The sequence below is a fragment of the Dromaius novaehollandiae genome, chromosome 23 (assembly GCF_036370855.1).
Source record: "Dromaius novaehollandiae isolate bDroNov1 chromosome 23, bDroNov1.hap1, whole genome shotgun sequence".
Lineage (NCBI taxonomy): Eukaryota > Metazoa > Chordata > Aves > Casuariiformes > Dromaiidae > Dromaius > Dromaius novaehollandiae.
In genome coordinates this window covers 2,816,265-2,837,341 of record NC_088120.1, presented here as the reverse complement: position 1 = coordinate 2,837,341, position 21,077 = coordinate 2,816,265, and the positions used below count along the sequence as shown (strand labels likewise).

General features: G+C 50.5%; 1 long non-coding RNA gene across 1 annotated transcript; it reads left to right on the top strand.

The window, feature by feature from the left end:
* The first annotated feature begins 11,364 nt into the window (after positions 1-11,364).
* LOC135330665 (uncharacterized) lies at positions 11,365-20,238 on the top strand. Its single transcript, XR_010392631.1, has 3 exons — positions 11,365-11,420; positions 12,476-12,671; positions 19,407-20,238. It is a non-coding gene; the product is annotated as an uncharacterized LOC135330665 (long non-coding RNA).
* The last annotated feature ends 839 nt before the right edge of the window (positions 20,239-21,077 follow it).

Here is a 21,077-nt window from a genome sequence, read left to right as displayed (position 1 = left end):
AGCGAATGGGCCGCGCTCGTCATGCCTTCCTGGTGCTGATGCACCGGTAGCGTGGAGTGCTTTTCCTTATCGGTGCTTCCTGGTGCCGCGGGGACAGGCAGTGCCGTCTCGGAGCTGCTCCGTGGTACTCTCACCGGGGCAGCACCAGAGCATGCTCGCTGATCCCCGCCAGTCTCTCGGGCGCGGGCAGAGCAGCCTCGGGGCGCTCGCTGCGAGCCCCAGGGTGCCGCTGTGGGCTGCGGTTCGCTGCGAGCACACGAGGTCGCCATTCCGGGTCTCGCCTCCCTCCTGCTACCCCCGCCCATCCCGTGCGGTCTGTAGCTGGCGCATGAGTTCCGGGCCCCCCGTTGTGGCCGCACGCCCTTCCCATGAGCTGCACCGGGGAGCAAGATGGCGGCTAGCAGGGAGAGCGTTTTCGCTCGGCTGTGGCGGGTGAGGGCCGAGGCTGCCTGGGGTTGAGCATCTGGGGGCCCTGGTGAGGTGAGCGCGTGCCTTCGGGTGGCTGTGGGCATCGGGCTGTGTCCTGCCCACTGGGGCCGTCGCTGCGTGGAGGCAGGGGTGCGCGGTGAGGGGTGGCGGGGGGGGCTCGGGCCCGGCGCTGCGCCGGGAGCATGGGGCAGGGTCTGCCTGAGCGTGGGTCTGACTTTCCCTTTTCTGTGTGTCGCCTGTAGTTCCTCTCCAGCACGGGCCGGGGAGTGCACTCGCCCCTGCGGAGGCAGCCTGGAGGAGCGGGGGAGGGCAGGCAGGCCCCAGAACGAGATTGGGGCACGACGTCCGCAGGGGAACGCCTCCTGATGTGGCAGGTGTGCCTGAGAGTGCTGGTAAGTCACAAGGAAGTTTAAAACCTCTGGACCAAACAGGGTTAAGGTCAACTTGAGTTGGGTACGTTTAATACCGCCCCAAGCTATTTACTTGTGGCTAGGCAAGTAAGAAGATGGATAGAAGAAAGATACTCCCAGACACCCTGAGGTCTGCCCCACCCCCAGACACAGACTCTGGGCACCAGCCAACCCAGCCATCAACTGATTGAAGCCCCTGCTGAGCCCTGCTCCCTCCTGTACAGCTGCCCCAAAGCCATGAGGTTCCCCAGTGCAGTATGTGTCAGTGGGTCCTCTGTTGCCTCTGATGTCTCCCCAGGCATTCGTATGCTGTGCAGGGGTCTAGATGTCTCCAGCAGTGGCACAGCAGCCAGATACCTCCTCTTGTCTGCAACACAGGGTCCTTCACAGTTCTTCTGGGATATGGGGCCCTTGGTGACTTCCCTGCTGCCTCTTCTGGCATTTTCTATGAGCTCTTACATCCCCCCTCCTCCTCCTCCTCCCCCCCCCCCGCCCCCGGGTGGCTGGGAGACCAGTGGCTCTTCCCACAAAGCTGACAGCCAAATGCAGCACCCCTATGCACTCACTACACATCTGGGATGGTACCCCCGCCTGAGGGCCCTGCAGAGTCCCACCCTTCCTGCAACCAGACTCCCCCAAGCCATTAAACCACCCGCAAACCCTGCCCCAACAATCCCACAGACTCCAAAATGCCTCCAAACCCTGCCACAACGTTGTCACTGACTCCAGACCTTCCCCTAAACTCTGTCTGAAAGCCCCAAACAATCGTAAAACCACTCCCAGACCCAGTCCCTGCAGCAGTGCGGTGCTCTAATAAAGACGGAATGTGGTCTGTCTCCCCCTTGACTCAGTCTCACTTCAGAGAAAAGGGAAGTTACATCTTCCTGATGATGAGTGTTGATGGGTGGATGCACAAGTGACAAACATTTTTCTCGCTTTTCTTCTGAGCCGCCTCTCAGAAGCCTCTGTATGTGCAGGATGTGGCTGATCTGGGATAATCGTGCTGTGCACAATGCTTACAGAGAACCTTAACATAAAGTGTCAGGCTAAAGAATATCCTAAAAAATCAAAGACTCGGGAAAAGCCAAAGAGAACACCGATGGGCTATGGGAAGCCCCAGTGATGCTATAGAAAACAGCATGGCTTTTAGGCACATCCTCAGAGCAGGAGAAATGTCCTACTCCAGCCTATAGGACAGCTTTAATTACCAAAAGTGTTGTGAAAGCAGAAGGGGCTCAAGAGGATGCATAGCAGGTTATGGACTATATGTAAAGTTTAAACAAGCAACAATCCCCTCTTCAAATAGAAACAGTTTAGTCCTAAGTAATAGATGAATGTAGCTTTGAGGAATGTGGAGAGAAGCGGTCATGTCAATCACCCTGAAAGCCTTGGAGAAGTGGTCCAAAAATCTGATACCCTCACATCCTCATCAGTCTTTTTGGTTTGTTTGGCAGGGTAGTCCACCGAAGGGGGACATCTTGAAGAGAAGCAGCTAGACCTAGGGATCCGGTTGTTCATTTTGGTCATCGCCTGTGAGGCCAGCATCCAAGCATAAGAGGAATTTAGGAGCTGTCTCAAAAAGGTAACAGATTTGAAACGAAGACAGGCAAATCAAGTGCCATCGTTCTTCCATGCAGTTAAAGACCAAGAGAATTGTCAGTTAAGCATGTGTATGCAAGGGTTTGAGAACAGTAACAATACTGAAGCAGAATAAAAATAAGGTTTCATGGAAGATGGCGTTAGGTAAGTATTAGGCGATGTGCCTGCCTATCTAATAACCTGGCCCTAATTGCTGTATGTAATGTTTCCAGACTGTTTACCCTGTAACATATGATGCAAAGTGCTGTATTAAGAACTTTCCTTTAAGGAAAAGGAGAGAAGAAAAAAAAGGAGGGGGGGGAGAAAAAGAACACAGTAAAGAGAAAAAGAACATGCATAAATTTAAGTGTTTCATTGAAAGTAAAATGCAAGTCCATCTCTTTGTTACAGAGATGGAACCAAGGACAGCAAATGCTGACAAAGAGAAAAGATGGACAGGCAGTTTTTTGTAATTAATACCTAAGGAATGGGATGAAACAAGGAAGCCAAAATGCAGCGGACCCTTGATATCACCAGAAACGGCTACCGTAGGAGGCATTCTGGCATGGGTAACTAAGGTAGCTATTGATAATGACTGTTAGTTATTTTGGCCTCCCAGAGGCAGCACTGAGGAACCCATTCCTACCCTGTGGCTATTGTTAACTGTATCTGCCTTAATTTTGCTTTGGTTGTTTCTATTTTGTTTTGTTATCATACATGCATATATAGAAAGGGAAAAATATAATACTTACTTTTTTAGATTAATTGCCATGGCTGAAGTTGAAGAGACTAAAAAATGTGAGCAAGCTGGAGTAATAAAATCGAATGGAACCAAGTGAAAGCTGTCTCCTTCTGCCAGAAAGGGAAAGCCCGCTCCTCCTGGTGAGGAAGGATCGCCATTAACAGTGATCCAAATAATAGATCACCAACATATAACAGAAGGTCTGTACACATTACAAAAAGTATGCTGCATACATTCATTTCTGTGCGTGTGACTTTATGTGTCTGTGAAGCATCGTACTTTAAGAGCTATGAGATAGCAAATTATTATCTTGGGGGAATGGTGGTCAAGCAACCAGAGGTACTGAAGAGGGAGTGAGAGTGAGAGGGTGAGACAGAGAAGTGTCTGAAGTGTAAAATTAAAAGATCAATTTCAGGAAGGCTCAATTAGTGCAACCCCCAGGTAGTTACCTGGCAATGGTATTTGGGGAAACAGGAAGACGGTAGATAGAAGAAAGGTTAAAGCCTTGTGGAATTAAGGCACCTTCTCATCAGTTCCAACTTGGAGCAATTTTAGGAGGATTTCATTTCCTCCAGCAGTGTTAACGTCGCTTTGCCGGTATCAGCAGACCGTGGTGGAAATTACCGGAAGGGAGTTGGGAACGGAGCTGGAACAGGGAATGTGACACTGCTTTCACTAAACTGGAAGAAGTGTCTGTAACACCTGCTGCCCTCAAATTCCCAGGACAAGGAAAGCCTTTTTCAGTAATGCTTTCCACATCTGCTGACTCTGTGGGAGCAGCACCGTTAGAAAACAGTGGTACGAAAAGTGGGTGCCAGTAGCATGATCTTTACGTCCCCTTTGAGGCCAGAACAAAAATTCTCTGGCTGTGAGAAAGACTGTTTAGCAGCAATCTGGGCTGTAACCATCTTTGAGACTTTTGCCCTTGATAGCCCAGAGGCAATCCAATCTCTTCAGTCCTCCCTAAAGTAGTAACATCGGGGAAATGAGTAGACAGCAGAGTATCATCTATCCAAGTGGCACAGTGGGTGCTAATCTTAACAAGAAGGGGGGGTTACTGTGCAAGTGTTACAAGCAGTGGATCTTCTTGTGCGAGTCTGAATTGACTGAGGGCAGAGCACGGTTGTGCCAAAAATGCGGACGCAGAAGGTTTCTGAAAGATTACTCTCTAGCGGCTACTTAGTCTAACTTCCCTTTCACGCAAGTCCGACTGTCATCATGGCTTCCAGAACAGGGATTGGGGGAAGCGATGTTTGTGGCTTGCATCTTCTCGTTTAACCTTGCTTGCATGCATATTAGATCCGCTTTTGTGCTTATAAACAACTTTGGTTTCTTATGACTTTCTGCAGAGCTTTGAATTTTTTCTTTTTCTTTTTTTCTTTTGTTTTGCTTTGCTTCATATTTTTGTAGAGCGATGGATTTTACTATGCCTCCATCAACAAGCCCTGGCTGGCAAAGTTGTTATGTCCCAATGGAGACTCTTAGGCAAGACGGAGGAGTTCAGATCCGCAGCCTGCCAGAAGAACGCCACCCGGGAGGCGTTACTATATAGCTTGGAGCTATAGGCGCTGATGCGTACGGCTCGTTCTGTCAGACACGAAGAGGTTTTCTTTGGCTGCAGAAATTTTAGCTTGCCTTTACACCCTATAGCGGTACTATTTTTGTATTTATAAATTGTGTTACTCCTAGGCATTCAGAACATCGGGGAACGACTATATGCTGCCGTGAAGAACTGCAGGCTACCACCGCCCTCAGACCTTTGTCATTATCACATGTCGAGAGCATCCAGGAGAATCCAAATGCCGGTGGAAAGGTTCTCTGCCTGGTCCTGATGAGGAGCCTTTGGCCGCAGGAAGGTTGGCTGTGTCCTTACCGGACTTGTGAGTAATAAGCCGCAATTCATGGAATGGCAAAGGAGGGGGGCAATAGCGACTGGTAGCCCAGTCCCTATGGCATTGCTGTTGCTAGTAGGGCCACAAGGTCTGTGTGAAGCCTCACCTGCCTGTTTGGAGCTCTGTTTTGGTCTGTTTACCTAGAATAACCAGTGAGGCCTAAAATAGGAATTTGGCTATGATGGGTAAGCTGTGACCCCACCTGTCTTTGCCTTGCTTTGCTGCTTAATGTCATAACAGTGACTTGGGACCCCAGAATAAAAACTGCTACAGTGCTTAAGGGAGGATCTGCATTTGCCCAGGTTAGGGAACCATCATTAAAGCTTTGGGGGGGAAAAAACTCTAAAATGAGAATCTCCCAGTGACCTTGGTGGTTTGATTCACTTGCAGGATGCTGTTCTGAGGGCCAGCAACTCGAAGGGATGCAGCTCAGCCCATTTTGTTGATTTTGGTGGTACTGTTTTGAGGAAGCATGTGAGTACAGAAGGGGTCTGGGAAGGTTTTCAAACAAGACAGGAAAGAGCAAGCAAGATTTGAGAGCGTGGAAAAACTAGGTGCCACAGGTACTGAAATTGTTAAGGGCTGAGGGCATTTGGGGTTAAGCATCTGAAAGGGGCTAATGCACAAGGAATACTAAAATACCGTGACTGAACACAGGGTTCCCAGCCTGGGCCTGTGCATGCACCCTCATTCCTGCAGATGTAGACACTCTGGAGCTGTAGGGAAAGAGGCAAGCAAGCCCACAAGCGGACTTTGGGCACAGCGGTGTGCAGAGAGCTCTGCGTGCTCGGCAGGCAAGTGGGGCTGGAGCGTGGTGAGGGCTGTTCCAGGCTGTCTGGACCCATCCATTTCTGCTCCCTGTCCCTCTGTCCAGTGCTCCATCCTTCTTTTTCTTTCCCCATGGCTCTGTTTGTTTAACTATTCATTCCTCTGCCCAGCTCCCCATCCTTCTTGTACTCTTTCCATCCCTCTGTGAATATGTACATCCTTCTAACTGGCTCCCTATCACTCTATCCAGCTCTTCATCGTCCTCTTCCTCTCCCTATCCTGCTACCTGCCTGCTGTCCTTCTGTCCAGCTCCCCATCCGTTTGCCACTCTCATCTGCCTCTCTGTACTTCTCTTTGCCTTCCAGCCCTCTGTCCGCCTCTCCAGCCTTCTCTCTCTATTGCTGTCCCTCTGTTCAGCTCCTCATCCATCTATTTGCCTCCCTATCCCTCTTTTCCCCTGTTCTGTCCCATCTCTCTGTCTGACTTCCCCTCCCTCTTTTTCTCTCTGCACCTTTCTGGCCAGCTCTTCATCATTCTCATTCTCTTCCCATCGCTCCGACCGGCTCTCTGTCCCTCTCTTCCAGTCTCCATTCCTCTGTCCGGTTCTCCCCCCTTCTCTTTTGCTCCCTGTCCCTCTGGCCACCTCCCTTTCCCTCCTTGCTTCTCTTTATTCTTCTGCCCACCTCCCCTTCCCTCTTTTTCTCTCTTCTGCTCCCCGTCCTCTCTGCAGCCCTCCATCCATCTGTCTGCCCCCCATCCCTCTCTTTCTATTCCTTTGTCCAGCGCCCTAACCCTGGGGCCAGGTCTCTATCCTCCTCATTCTTTCTCCATCCATCTGCCAAGCTCTCTGCCCCTCTTTTCTTCTGTTCTGCTCCCTGTCCCTGTGTCCAGCTGAAGGTCTGTCTTTTCTGTGTGTTTTGGCTGGTGCAGCAGGTGCCAAGAGGCAGTTGGCACTTAGCAGAGATGATGATCAGCAGCACCCAGCAGGTGCCGTCAATCGGCCTGGTTCGGGTCACATCAGACACCTCTGCAGTGACTCTGCCTGCAGAGGCACAGGGCTGTGGGTGTGCAGTGGGGGAGTACTAATGGGCTAGAGATGCTGTGGGGTCTGTAGCAGACAGCGAAGAGGCTCCCGGGGAAGGTGTCGCAGAGGCAGAGAGCAGCAGAGGCTCCGAGTACTCGGGCGTTAGGACAGGTGCTCATGGTAGGGAGGTCTGGAGCTGCTACTGTTGTCTGTCCTACTCAGCGCAGTCTGCAGTTACTGCATCTTGTCCACCTGTGTGCAGGGCTGCCGTGTGGTGCAGCTTGAGTCGTGATCGCGACGCTGGCATCGAGTCCACTTTTCTGTCAGGTCTGCCTTTATGCAAACCGGTGTTTTCCCTACATCTACAGCTCAACCCATATTTAGTGCTTCCCGAGGGGCTATGCTGTGCTGTCAACACCTCCACCCCCTGCCTGCTGTCACTTCCTGACGAAGAATGCTTTGAGTTTATCTTAGCAAGTGCAATTGTTTACATAGCTTCTGGCTCGTTTCTTTCCTTGGAACTCCTTGCTCTTTGCTGTTCTGGTCCCCTCCAAACAATTTCTGCTTCTAGTATTATTAATGTATTCTAGTATTATTAATGTTGGGCCGTAAACCTTCCAGAGCTTCCTTCTTTGAAGTCCAGGGGTTCCAGTATTATTTGTGTTTTGAGAGTAAAGGTCTTTCACAACTGATGTCTTAAGTATGCAACTGTTACCTGGGATTTTTGCTTTTGCAACTTATGGTTTCTTTCAAGAGCCAGATAAAAAAAAGTTACTTCGCTATAGCAGAGAAATGGGGTTACATGTGTACAAGCAACAGTGCCGTAGTACACAGCAAAACCATAATCTACAGTACTGGTAGCACGAGTCAGTTTCCCATCAGCTCCGTCTCTCCAGAGTTTGGAGTTTTTGGAGGCCTTAGTTTTTATCCTGCCTTGGCTGGACAGTGCTTTCTGAGAGTGTCTGTCGGAGGCAGAGTTTCCCTGAGGAGGACCATCTACTGAAGGCTGGAGGTGGCTGGGTGCCTGAGTGAGCCTGACTGTCTGTGAGAGCTGCTGTGACAACTCTGTGATGAAATGGAGCCAGAGAAGGTGACTGAAGCAGCATAGAGGGTCAGTCATAATTATGGGAACAATCACAGGCCTTGGACTAAGGAGTAGTTCTAGGAGGGCTGTGCAGTTGCCTGGCCTCTTAGTAACTGTTCTGGCCTCTTTGCAGGTGCTGAAGCCTAGTCAGACAGTCGAAGGAGCGTTGTCACAGCTGGGAGCTCTGCAGAGATCTGTGGCTGGCCATGGAGGATGAGCTCTGACTTGCAGCGTGGACACAGCTAAGTCCTGGGCTGCATCATATGCGAGCAGCGCTGGGAGGTGCAAGGTGGTTGTCCCCTAGGTAGTTACTGGTGTCACTGGCTGTGGATGTTTGCCCATGGAGCTGAGGACCAAAAATATCAATCATCTGACACAGACATGAATTAGTGCTTGCAGTGTTTCAGGTAGGTTCAGTGGAAGTGCAGCTTAGTGCACTCCTGTGGAGTGATTCTTGCACATGCTCACATTTGAATGGTGGCTAAAACCAAGCCTATCAACAGCAACTGTAATGTGATTCTGGTGCGTGTCTTCCTGTTCTGCTGTGCTTCTAAATGAAGTGGAAACTTTTTAAGCTGTGGGCAAGACTCCGTGGCTTCTCTTTACCTGTTTTCATGCTCGTGAGTGCTTTGGTGTTTCTTGCTCAAAGCTGAGGTTTTGGAATTTTTCACTTAAGGTTTATTGGTTAGTTTGTTGTTGAGGGTCTCTCACCCAGGAGTTATGGTTTATTACTTTCTTTTGTGGGGCTCAGTCTTTATCAGTCAGCGTTTACAGTTTGCTCATTTAGCGATCAGGGCGCAGAATTTAAAATCCAACCTCATCTCTAAATTTTAAAGCCTTGGCAACCATTGGCGTTCCAAGACTTGCAGTTTGTCACTTAGCGTTCAGGGCTTATGACTTACTGATAAAGGAAAAGGGCTAAGTCTGTAGATAATAAACTGTAAGCCCTGAAGCCTAAGCAGCAGGCTGCGAACCCTTCTTTGGGCTTTGTAACCTTCCCCTGTACCCAGCATTCAGCTCTGTACACTGACCTGAGTTCTGCATTTGATACGGTGCAGGCCCATCACACGGAGACTGGCAATGTGACAGGTGAGCTGAGAGGCTCTAGTCTGGGCTAGGGCAGAACTGTAGACTGGTGAGATCAGGCATTTTTCTCTCAACTCTCAGAGCTGAATCCTATCCCTGAAGGAAAAAGCAGAGGGGGTAGGCCGTCAGCTACTCAGACACCTGCCACGTCAAGGGCAGCAGCAGGAGCTGACCCTTTCCCAATGGATGGATGGACACTGGTGGGGTGATGACTCTTCAGGTATCACAGGGTAAGGGGAAGCATGCTAGCACTGAGCTCCATGGCAGACTTGCTTCCAGGTGTTGTTTCTGCACAGTAAAAGAATAAACAGTTGCTTTATTCTTTGCACTCATCTCTGTGGTTCCTGCTGTCAGTTTGCCTGAAGATGATGCCCAGGGGAGGAGGTTACCCATTGTGTCCAGGGCTGGGAGCTGGTCCCCGAGTCCGTTGTACTGTGGAGTCCCTGTGGTTCCCAGGGAACCCAGTGCTGTTCACAGAGCTGCAGGGAATTTCCCTTGCGTTGCCTGGACCCTCGGGCTCTTGGGGGTGTTTCCCATCATTGTGGGGGCAGCCAGAGCCCCTCCAGGGCTGTATGAGGTCCCCAGACTGCTCCCAGACTTGCTTTCAGCACTCCCCAGTGTCCCTTGTGTGTCTGGAGCCAGGGCCTATGTGCCTGGAGCTGGGAGATAGAGTTTCCATGGGGATGGGAGGAGCCTGCAGGCACCATCCTGTCAGCTGCATTGAACCCTGTGACATGCCTTATGGCTCCTTTGGTGTGCACCAAGGCCCTTCATTTGTATTTTGGTTTGCCCCAGAGCCCTGCATTTGCCCTCTGATACCCTCAGGACCCCTCAATTCACATTTTGGGTTGCTCCCAAGCCCTCTGTGTGCCTTTTGGTGTGCCCTTCAGTGTGCCCTGGGGCCCTGTTTTTGTTTTGCAGCACACCACAAAATTCTCTGTTTAGCTTTCTCTCCTGTCCCAGAGTTTTCTGGGTGCCTCCTGGTGTGCCCCAGCACCCTTCTTTTGCCTTTTGGTGCCCCCAGAGTCACTCTGTTTGCTCTATCATTGCCTTTTTTCACTTTTGTTGCACCCAGAGCTCTCGATTTGTTCTCTTGTCCCCTGAATACTCCACTTTCCCCTCTCTACACCCCAGAGCTCTTCCCTCAGCTTTCAGCAAGCTGCTCTCAGGAGTGGGGGGGTACTTCTGCTGTCCTGGCAGTCCCAGCTGTCCCGGCAGTCCCAGCTGTCCCTGATGGGCCTGATGGCTGTTCACCCTCCCCAGCACCTGATGGGCTGCAGCTGTGGGCCCTGGGGCTGGGATGAATGCCAGGTGGAGCTGGGTGGCAGGAGAGGCCCCAGGTGGGGCCCTGTGGCTGGGACAAACCCCAGCTAGGGCTGAGGGGGTGGGATGAGCCCCAGGTGGGGCTGATGGCAGTGGTGGGCACGTGCTGGGGCCACATGTGGGGGAAGCTCGTGCTGGGGCCAGTCCTGGACAGTGGAGCTGCTGCTGAGCACCACCCGCTAGGACTGGCAGCATGGCTGCTCCGCAGAGGAGGTGAGCGGGGCTGGGGGATGCATGCTTGGGGCTGCGAGTCCCACATGCACTGGGGGTCCTGGCGGATGGGAGTGTCCCGGGCAACGCAGCACAACTGAGGCACGCCAGGGCTGGGAGAAACTGTACCAGGGCAGGGACGGTGGTGTGCCAGGGGCCGAGGACATGGTGGGGAAGAGCAGTGCACCGGGGCCATGAAGGTGGGGGGAGGAAGGGGGTGCCCCGGGGGCTGTCGGGGGGGGGAGTGTGCCCCGCGGCTGTGGGGGTGCGGGGGGGGGCGTGCCCCGCGGCTGTGGGGGGGGGAGGGTGTAAAAGGGATGCGCCAGGACTGGGGAGGGGGTGAAGGAAGGCGGTCCGCCGGGGCTGTGGTGCGGTTTATTGCGCGGTCGGAGTAGCGCGGGGGGGTGGGTGGTGTCCTGTGTCAGCTCGGGACCGTGTTGGGGAGGGGGAGGAGGGATCCCGGGGAAGCCCCAGGGAGGATCGCTGGGGGGCAGGGGCAGTGTCGGAGCTGACCCAGGGCCGGTCGCGGCAGCGTCGGGGGAGCCCCGGGCCGGTGCTGGGAATCACGAGGCCGGGCTCTGCCGCGGTTTCCGGGGAAGGGGAACGGGGACGGGCACGGGGGTGAGACGAAACGGAATCTCCACAGGGTCAAACCTCACCGAGAGCTGGGGGGGGGGGGGGGGGGGGCGCGGCATGCCGGGAGCAGTAGTCTTCCGTCACTGGGCTTCCGGGAGGCCATATTGTTTTGCGCGACATGCCGGGAGCAGTAGTCTTCCGTCACTGGACTTCCGGGTGGCCATTTTCGTTTGCAAGGCAGCCCGGGAGGTATAGTCTTCTGGCAACAGCTTTCCTGGCGGCCACTTTAATGTGCACGGTATGCCAGGAGATGCAGTCTTCTCAGACTGGGCTTCTGGGACCATGCTGCGCCTGTCGAGGTGGCGGGAGGGGCAGTTCTCTGTCAGCGGGGTTCCCACGAGCCAGCTGCATTTTGCTCTGTGGCAGGCCAGGAGCTGTAGTTCCAGGTGCCTAGGCCTTCTCGGCCCTGCAGCAGTGGCCTGCTGTGTCTGTTTCTTACTGGATGTGTGCTGCTCATGCAAGAGTCCCTGTAAGTCATGGGGAACAGTGGAATTTCCCTGGTTTTCCCTGGTACAGGACAGGAAGCATTTTCCATCTCTGATGTGACCAGGCAGGCTTGTCCCCACAGGCTGGGGCTCTCCCTCTTGGAAATGGGGAGGGCAGGGAGAGTAGGAGGGGTGCTGCAGGCTCCTGGGAGTCATAGCTTTCCTCAGGACTGGGGCCAGTTAGGCAGCAGCTGAGGCGTGGCGGTGCTGGGAGGGCACAGTGCAGAGCTGTCCTGTTATGCAGCACAAGGGAAAGTCCTCAAGGAAACGTGAACTGCACTGTTTCTGTCCAAGGACCCTAAAACAGCATCAGGGATACCATGCCACTGCTCCCAAGGGCACTGCGTTCAGCTATCTTTAACTGTGTGGAAAGAGCCTGCGGGAGACCTGGCCACAGGTACAGAGAATCCCCAGTTGCCTCTAAGCACCTGGAACTACATGCATTTTCTTTACAAAGATGTCATCTCTTTGATGCCTTGCTGCTGCTTCCATCTTGCTCGGTGCCCAAGCCTACTACATTCAGATCTACCTTTCTTGCTGCCTTCCACTCTGTCTGAGCTGCTCGCCAGATCAAAAGGCGTGTGCACCTACAGGAGGGCAAATCGGTGACAGGACAGGAAAGTACATGTGGATGAGAAACAGCTGCTTTAGAGGTCTAAGATGCAGGGGCAACTGAGAGGAGTGAAAGGAGCAGGGGAAAATGGTGATGAGGAAGGTGTGCTGTTAGAGGCAGTACAGTGCAGAAGAGAGGGGAAAAACTGCTCCTATGATGAAATAAAAACTGACCTTAAGAGAGAGTTGCTTTTAGCTCTTCAGGTTACGAATATGCATGACTTCCTGAGAACTGTTCTGAGCATGCAGTGTTGCAGATCATGACTGCCTGGGCAGCACTCCCCAGCTTGTCTGCGAAGACTACACAACACCTGGCAGCTGCCTGTGGAATGAAAGCAAAGGCCAACTTCTCAGAGGGAAGAGGCAGGCTCCAAGCAGGAAGATTATGGCAGGTGAACTAATACCCCAGGACCTTCAGTTTTCCCCCTTGTCCCTCCAGGACTCACCCACTTGCTCCCTAGTTCTCTCGGGACCAATCCATTTGCCTTTAGGTGTGCTCCAAGGCACTCTGTTTGTTCTCTTGTCCCTTCAAATTCTTTGCTGCTTTTTACTTCCCGTGAGATCACTCTGCCGTTTGGTGTCTGTGGACCCTCTGGTAGCATCAAGACTCCTATGTTTGTTCTCTTGTCCTGTTAAGTCCCCTCTCTTTTCCCTCTAGTCCCCTCAAAACCTCTCTGTTCACTACTGGTGCATCCCAGAGCCTTTGCTTTTCCCTCTAGTCCTCTCAGGATGCCTGTTTCCCCTCTGAGCCCCTTAGGGTCCATCTCACTGCCCTTTAGCCCCATCAGAACCCCTCTGATTGCCACACACTCCCCTCAGGACACCTGGGTTTGCCTTGGGGGGAACCCCAGAACCTGGTGCATTCATGGCACCCTTTCAGTGTGCCCTACAGCCCTTCTTTTCCATTGGTTGCACTGCAGAGTCCTCTCTATGCCCTATCCCTATCACCATTCTGTGTGCTCTCTATCCCATCAGGTCCCCTTTCCTTCCAGTCCCCTCAAGACTCCTCTCTCTTCCTTCATTGTACCTCACGTACCTCCATGTGTCCTCTAGTCTGCTCAAAATCAATCCGTGTTGAATGGAGTTGCCAAACTGCTGGTCTTCATTGTGCTCCAGCACCCCCTAAATGCTCTCAAATTCCACCTCGGCTCCTACTTGGGAGTTCTGTTTCTCTCATATCCCTTTGTCCCCTTTGTTTGCTTCTTAGTGCATACCCTATCCTTCCATTTCCTTTCAGTGTGCCTCACGCCCTCTCAGTTACCCTCTACTCCCTTCAGAACCCCTGTGTTTGTTTTTCTAAGCTCCCCAGAACCCTGTGTTCTGTTGTGCTCCAGGGCTCTGTTTGCACCCTAGTCCCATCAGCACCCATCCTTTTCCATTTTGGTGTGCCCCAGTGCCCATTGTATGCTGTCTCTCTTCCCCTCAGGACTCCCACATTTGCCCTCTAATCCCCACAGAATGCTTCCTGTGGCCCATGGGCTCCCTAACGACACCACCCTCCCTCCCCCCGTGAGCCTTTGGTGTGCACCACAGACATCCTTCTGACATGCTATCCTAGAACCCAATGTGTGCCCTCTAATCTTTTCAAGACTCTTCCATTTCACAATTTAGTCAACTTAAAACTGCCCCCAAAGTCTTCATTGTGCCCTAGAGGCCTCTGTTTGATGTCTAGTCCCCTTAGGACTGCTCCAGGCCCCTCAGAACCCCTCCATTGGACTTCATTGTGCACCAGAGGCTCAGTTGGGCATGTAGAGTCCTTAGGACCCCTCTAGCATCCTCAGGACTCCTCCTGAGGCCTTTGTAGTGCCCCCAGAGCCCTTATTTGGTCCACCAGCTCTCGTAGGACTTTTCTGATTCCTTCAATATCCCTCTTTTGGCCTTCATTGTGCAGGAGCCCTCTGTTGTCCTTCTAGCTCTCCAAGTACCCCTGTAGTCCCACCAGGACCCCTCCTTTTGCCTTCATTGTTCCATATAGCATTTTTTTCTTCCTTCTAGTCCCTTTACAACCCCCCCCCCCCCCCCCGAATACTCTAGGTGCCTCTTTTGGCCAAAATTGTGCCCCGGAGCCCTCTTTTGGCCCTCTAGAACCAGGACCCCTCTAGTCACCTCTGAATCCCTCTCGAGGCCTTTGTTGTGCCCCAGAGCTGTCTTCTGGCTCTCCTGACGACCCCTTTGGATCCCTCAGATTCCACCTAAGAACCTTTCTGGAGGCTGTCCTTGTTCCCCAGAGTCTTTTTTGGCCTTGTAGACCTGTTAGCACCCCTCTAGCGCACTCTCAAACACTCTCTGGGCCAAAATTGGGCCCCAGAGCTCTTTGGGCTCTCCAGACCCTAGAGAATAGAATCTCTCTTGTCCTCTCAGACCACCTCCTGAGCTCATCCTTGCTCCCCAGTTGATATTTTTTTTCAGCCATGTAGACCACTTAGGACTCCTCTAGTGCACTTTGGACTACTCTTTCAGTCTCCCTTCTGTCCCAGAGCTGTCTTCTGGCCCTCCAGCCCCTTTCGCACCCCTCTAGTCCCTTCAGAACCCCTCCGGAGGCTTTTGTGATGCCCCGGAGCCCTCCTTTGGCCCTCCAGCCCCCTCAGCAGCCCTCTCATCTGCTCTGGACCCCTCTTTTGGCCACAGTTGGGCCCCAGAGCTGTCTTCTGGCCTTCCAGCCCCCTTAGGGAACATCAGGTCTCCTCAGAACTCTTCCAGATTTCTTCCTGGTTTGCCAGCATCTTTTTTTGGCCATCTAGTCCCCTTAGGACTCCTCCGGTCTGCTCAGAAAACCCCTCCTGGGGTGCTTGTTGTGCCCCAGAGCTGTCTTCTGGCTCCCCAGCTCCCTTAGGAATCCTCTAGTCTCCTCAGAACCTCTCCAGATTTCTTCCTTGTTCCCCAGAGTCATTTTTTGGCCATGTAGACCCCTTAGCAGCCCTCTAAGTGTGCTCTGGACTACTCTTTCAGCCTTTTTTGTGCCCCAGAGCTGTGTTTTGGATATCTAGAGCCCTTTAGGACCCTGGTAGACTCCTCAGAATCCCTCTGTAGCCCTTCTTCATGCCCTGGAGCCTTCTTCTGGCCCTTTAGCAGCCCTCTGTTCTGCTTTGGCCTCATTTTTTGACCTTTTATTTCCCCCCCGCAGACCACTCCTGGCCCTCTAGAACCCTTAGCACCCTCTAGTCCCCTTAGCACCTTTCTAGAGGCCTTTGCTGTGCTCCAAAGCTGTCTTTTGGGTGTCAAGTTCCCTTAGGACACCTCTAGTGTGCTCAGAACCCTGCTGGAGGCCTTTGTGTCCTGGAGCCCTCTTTTGGCCATCCACATCCCATAGGAGCCCTCCTGTCCCCTCAGAGCACCTCCTGAGGTCGGTCATGTTACCCAGTTTTGATTTTTTTTTTTTCTTTTCTTTTTTCTTTTTTTTCTCCATTTAGTCCCCTTAGGAGCCCTCTGCTCTGCTCAGAACCCCTCCTGGGGTGGGGTGCTTGTTGTGCCCCAGAGCTGTCCTCTGGTTCCACAGCCCCCTTTGGAACCCTCTAGTCTCCTCAGAAGCCCTCCAGATTTCTTCCTTGTTCCCTAGAGTCATTCCTTGGCCATGCAGGCCCCTCAGCACCCCTCTAGTGCACTCTGGACCACTCCTTGGGTTTTTCTTGTTCCCTAGAGCCGTCTTTTGGCTCTCTAGCTCCTTTAGAACTTCTGCAGTGTTCTCAGAACTCTTCCTGAGCCCTCTCTTATGCCCTAGAGTGCTCTTTCATCGTTCAGCTGCCTGAGTACCCCTGTTTTCCTCTGAACCGCTTTGGAGGCTTTGCTTGTTCTCTTCTGGCTTCTTTTAGTTGCTCTCTAGTCTCCATAAGAGATGTCTGATCTGCTCTGGATTCCTCTTTGGAGCTTTTACCTCCAAAAGTGAGCAATAAAGGCTTAGATAACATTTGTTTGCCTTTTCCCATTACTCCTTGCATCACTATTTTATCTGATGACTTGCATCCTTTAGGCTCAAAATTTAAAAGGGAAAAGGTGGCTCCAGTATCCACTAGAAAAGGAATTTCTAAACCTTCTATATTTGCCATTACCTGCCCCTCAAATCCAAATTTATATCCCATAAATTTACCCCAATTTCCACAGTATTTTCTGAGTCTCCTGTCTCCTGTCATTGTGGACTGACTGGGAATTGCCTGGTCTCATTCTTAGTGTTTGATTGCCTCATGCTGGCCCCTCTATTCCCAAGTGCACAGGGCCTCACTGAGCATTCCTGCTTCCAGTGTCCTTGTTCCCCGCAATAATGACAAACATCATTAACTCTTGATTGTACAGCACGTTCACTTTGATTCCATCTATCTCCCCTGCTGCGCCCCCTCCCCTTGCCAGCCTGGCATACACTCTTTAAAATACTTTCGTGTATCAGGGGCTGCTTGATCTATAACAACACTAACTGTGAGAGCATCATTGAAGTTTTGGGGGGTCATTCCTCCATATTTTAGCAGGGCTTATTGCAAAAGTCCCCAAAAGTCGTGGGGGTGTTCATCTAATCACTGTCTGCATTCTTGCACTCTAGTCCAATTTACTCCTAACTCTCTGCATGCTCTGATTACTTCCGCTAAATTTCAAAGTCCTGTTTTGTGGAGGATTTTCTAGAGGAAAACGGACACGTAATGCAAAAGACTTTGAAACAGCACAGTAGAGATGGGGCCGCCCGTGAGTGCGGACTGCCCACAACCTCCCCCCCGCGACCCGGCCTTCTGGGAAGGATCCATTGCCCCAGGGCTGCTCAGCGGGGCGTGACTACACTGGCCGGGGACGCCCCCCGCCTGCCTCCTTCCCTCTCTCCTTTCCTTCCCGCCTTCCTTCCCCCTCCCACCCAGCCCTTCCTATCTCTGCCTGGGCTGCCTTCACCGGTCATGTTGCCGGAGCATTGGGATCTTTTAGTAATTGATTTAAAGGATTGTTTTTTCACAATTCCCTTGCATCCCGAGGATGCAGAAAAATTTGCTTTTACTGTTCCCTCTATTAATAAGTCAGAAGCTGCAAGAAGGTATCATTGGGTTGTATTACCGCAAGGCATGAAAAATTCTCCAACAATGTGTCAGATGTTTGTTGCATGGGCCTTGGAGCCAGTAAGGCAAATGTTTGACAAACTGTTAATTTACCATTACATGGATGATATATCAATTGCAGGGGACAGTATGAGCAAGGACGAGGTTTTGCAAAGAGTCACTAGCATGTTAGAGCTAAGGGGACTGAAAGTAGCGCCAGAGAAGGTTCAACAACATCCCCCATGGCATTATCTCGGATGGATAATTTCAGATAGTACAGTTAGGCCACAAAAAACAACGCTGACAACAGAAATCAAAACACTGAATGATGTACAGAAACTTGTAGGAGATATTCAATGGATCAGAAACATATGTGGAATCACCAATGATAATTTAGGGCCATTAATAAAACTATTGGAAACATCAACCCAAGCAAATGACTCACGTCAGCTGGGTGCTGAGCAAAAACTGAGTCTTGAAAAAATTTCACAAAAAATTGTTCAATGCCATGCAAATCGATTAGTGGTTGAATGTCCAATTATGCTTATGCTTATAAATTCAGGAAAACAACGTATGCATCGCTTTGTGTTGATTATGCAATGGATTGATCAACGCCCCAATCCATTGAGCATATTGGAGTGGGTGTTTCTGCCTTTTAGACCAAAGAAAACAGTATTAACAAAAGCAGAGGCTTTTAGTCAACTCATTATGAAGGGTAGAATTCGAATTGTTGAATTATCTGGTCAGGAACCGAGTACTATATTTGTACCATTGGCACAAGAGTATTTGGAATGGTTGTTGCATATTTCACCAGAAATGCAAATTGCAATTGCAGGATTTACAGGGGTAATTACTAACAAATACCTAGCACATAGAATAATCACTGTGTTGCATGATCAGACCCTTGAAAAGGGAAGTTATCACTCTGAAACGCTAGTAAAGGGCCCCACGATATTTACAGATGCTGGTAAAAAATCCAAAAAAGCGGCCGTAACCTGGCAAGAACCAGGGGTGTGGAAAGAACATGTTATGAACGGATGCCAGGAAGACTCTTTGCAAACGCTTGAACTGATTGCTGTTGTATGGGTCTTAACGAACTGGATAAATGTTCCTGTCAGTATAGTATCTGATTCTTTATATGTGGTGGGAATTGTCAAAAGAATAGAGAATTCGATGTTAAGGGAAGTAGCAAACAAGAGGCTGTATGAACTCCTGTCAATACTTTTAAGAATTGTAAATAATAGACAACAGTTACATTTTATCACTCACATTCGTAGTCATCAAGTTGTAGGTGGTCTCGCACAGGGCAACAATCGTGCGGATCAACTTGTTGCTCCAGCATGGACAGGACCACCAGTCAACACTTTTGAGCAAGCTCGGTTATCACATGACTTCCTCCATCAGAATGCAAAAATGTTGGCACGACAGTTTCACTTGATGCAGACTGATGCTCAAGGAATTGTAAAATCATGTCCTGCTTGTCAAAAAATAGGTTTTGGACTCAGGTTGGGACTAAATCCTCGTGGGTTGGGCACCATTACAAGTATGGCAAATGGATGTCACGCATTTTGCTGAATTTGGAAAACAAAAGTATGTCCATGTCACGGTGGATACCTTTTCGATGGTAATATGGGCAACTGCTCAAACTGGAGAAACTGCACAGCATGTGATGAAACATTTATACGCTTGCTTTGCTGTTTTAGGGGTACCACTGTCTATCAAGACAGGTAACAGTCTTGCTTATGTCTCTCGTTCGTTTCAACAACTTTGCCTACGATGGGGTATTAAGCATATTACAGGAATCCCACATTCTCCCACTGGACAAGCTATCGTGGAGCGCGTGCATCAGACTCTAAAAAAACCAGCTATTAAAACAAAAAACGGGGAAGAATGGTTTAGGGCCGAGCGAACGGCTAGCAAAGACACTATATGCACTGAATTTTCTGTGCTTAGCAGGAGGACAAGAAGAGCCTCCAATGATTGTACATAGCAGTGTATTAAAATCAGGGGTAGAGAAAAAGGAGAAAATTCTTGTTCAATATAAAGATTTAAAAATGGGACAATGGAAGGGACCTGTCGAGGTACAAATGACTGGTAGAGGATATATGTGCTTACTTACAGATGAAGGACTTCGTTGGATCCCAGCAAAATGGGTGAAACCATGGATAGAGTCAAACAAAGTGGGCCAGGACTCATTGTAATCGCTCGAGCTGTAATTACTGCACGCGTGTAACTAAAATTTAATTATTTAATTTGCTTTGATTTGGCTCTGAATTTTTCTGTGGGAACCTAGGGTCAGGCCCTGTTATGGTGGCCAACACTGTCGGGGCCTCTCATCTCCAAATGATCATTTGGCGCCATCGGGTGAGTTCACCTGGGATCTTTTGGCAATAAGAGGCACCGCAAAGATGAGTCTTAAATTCCTGCCTAAATTCTAAATTCTGGTCTGGTAACAGTGCACTGTAAGGGGTACGCAGGCTGGCCACCGTAAGGCGTACCAGGGGATGGATGTGAGTCCCATCCCCAGGGTTTGAGTGGGTTTTAAGTCCCTAATGATGTTAATGCCTGTAGTGCTATTCGTCATATTGATATGTGTTTTGTGGCGTTGTCTGATAACACTGGTGTCTCGATCAATCAAGAGTGTCTGGATTGCTCAAAGAAAAGAAGGGGGATTTGTGGAGGATTTTCTAGAGGAAAACGGACATGTGAGCAATCCAGCCCTAATGCTAATAGCAAGAGTGTGAAAGTAGGTTTTGCGGCCTACTGGTAAGGTTACTAGAGGGCATGCAATGTGGTGAGAAACTGTCCTTGGAACGAGAAAAACAACTCCCAGGAAAAACAACTCCCAGATGTTCAGTGAGAAACTTACGGGCTTAGGTAATTTCTTTGCCTCCTTGGAGACAATAAATGCTATCCAATCATATACTGTTTAGATGTGCGTGCTAAATGAACATGTACCAATCACTGTATAGTTGATTCATGGGATCACTTTTAAGGCATATAAAAGACGCTATTCAGGCTTAATAAAGTGTCAGCATTTAATCATATTGATTGGCGTGCTGTCCGTTTATCTCCCGCACTGTTTGACACACAGCTCTATCTCCTGCATTATTACAATCCCAGTTTGGGTCATTTGCTAGCCAGAGGTTTCTATTTCCCTGGCTTACTGCGCTACTTCCGCATCTTTGTTAATTATCTTATCCCCTTCATTTGGTTGAAATAATTCCCTCAGAAGAATCTGGGTATCACTCCAGTTTGGGTTGTGCCCGGTGCATATATTAGAAAATAACTGGACACATTGCTCTGCATCTTTTCTTAATCTCTGCATTTTACGCCCCCCACCCCCATAAGGCGAGATCACCAGGGTCCCAGGGTTGATTAGTAAGTACCCGCAGCACAGGAGGAGGGGGACTGGCCCCTCCCTTTCCCCCGGCTGAAAAGCAGCAGGGTTAGTCAGCACATTGGGGATCATAGGACAGAGTCTGGCAGCCGGTAGAGTAGAGGGAGAAGGAGGAGGAGAAGTAATGACAGATAGATCATCAGGCATATAAGGTGGAGCAGAAACTTTTGGAGCACAGTCCAGGGTACTAGTATCTGCTAACATGACTGTTACCTTCGGCAGGTTTCTTTCATTCCCTCCCTCCTGGCTCAAATGCTCCCACGTCCATGCCCCGTTATCCCAAACATACCAGTAATCCATTTGAGTTGGAAACCTGTCTTCTAGATGATTTCACAAGAAAGTTAGTTCTTGCTGATCAAAAGTCCCTCGCGGTGGCCACCGTTCTGCTGGGT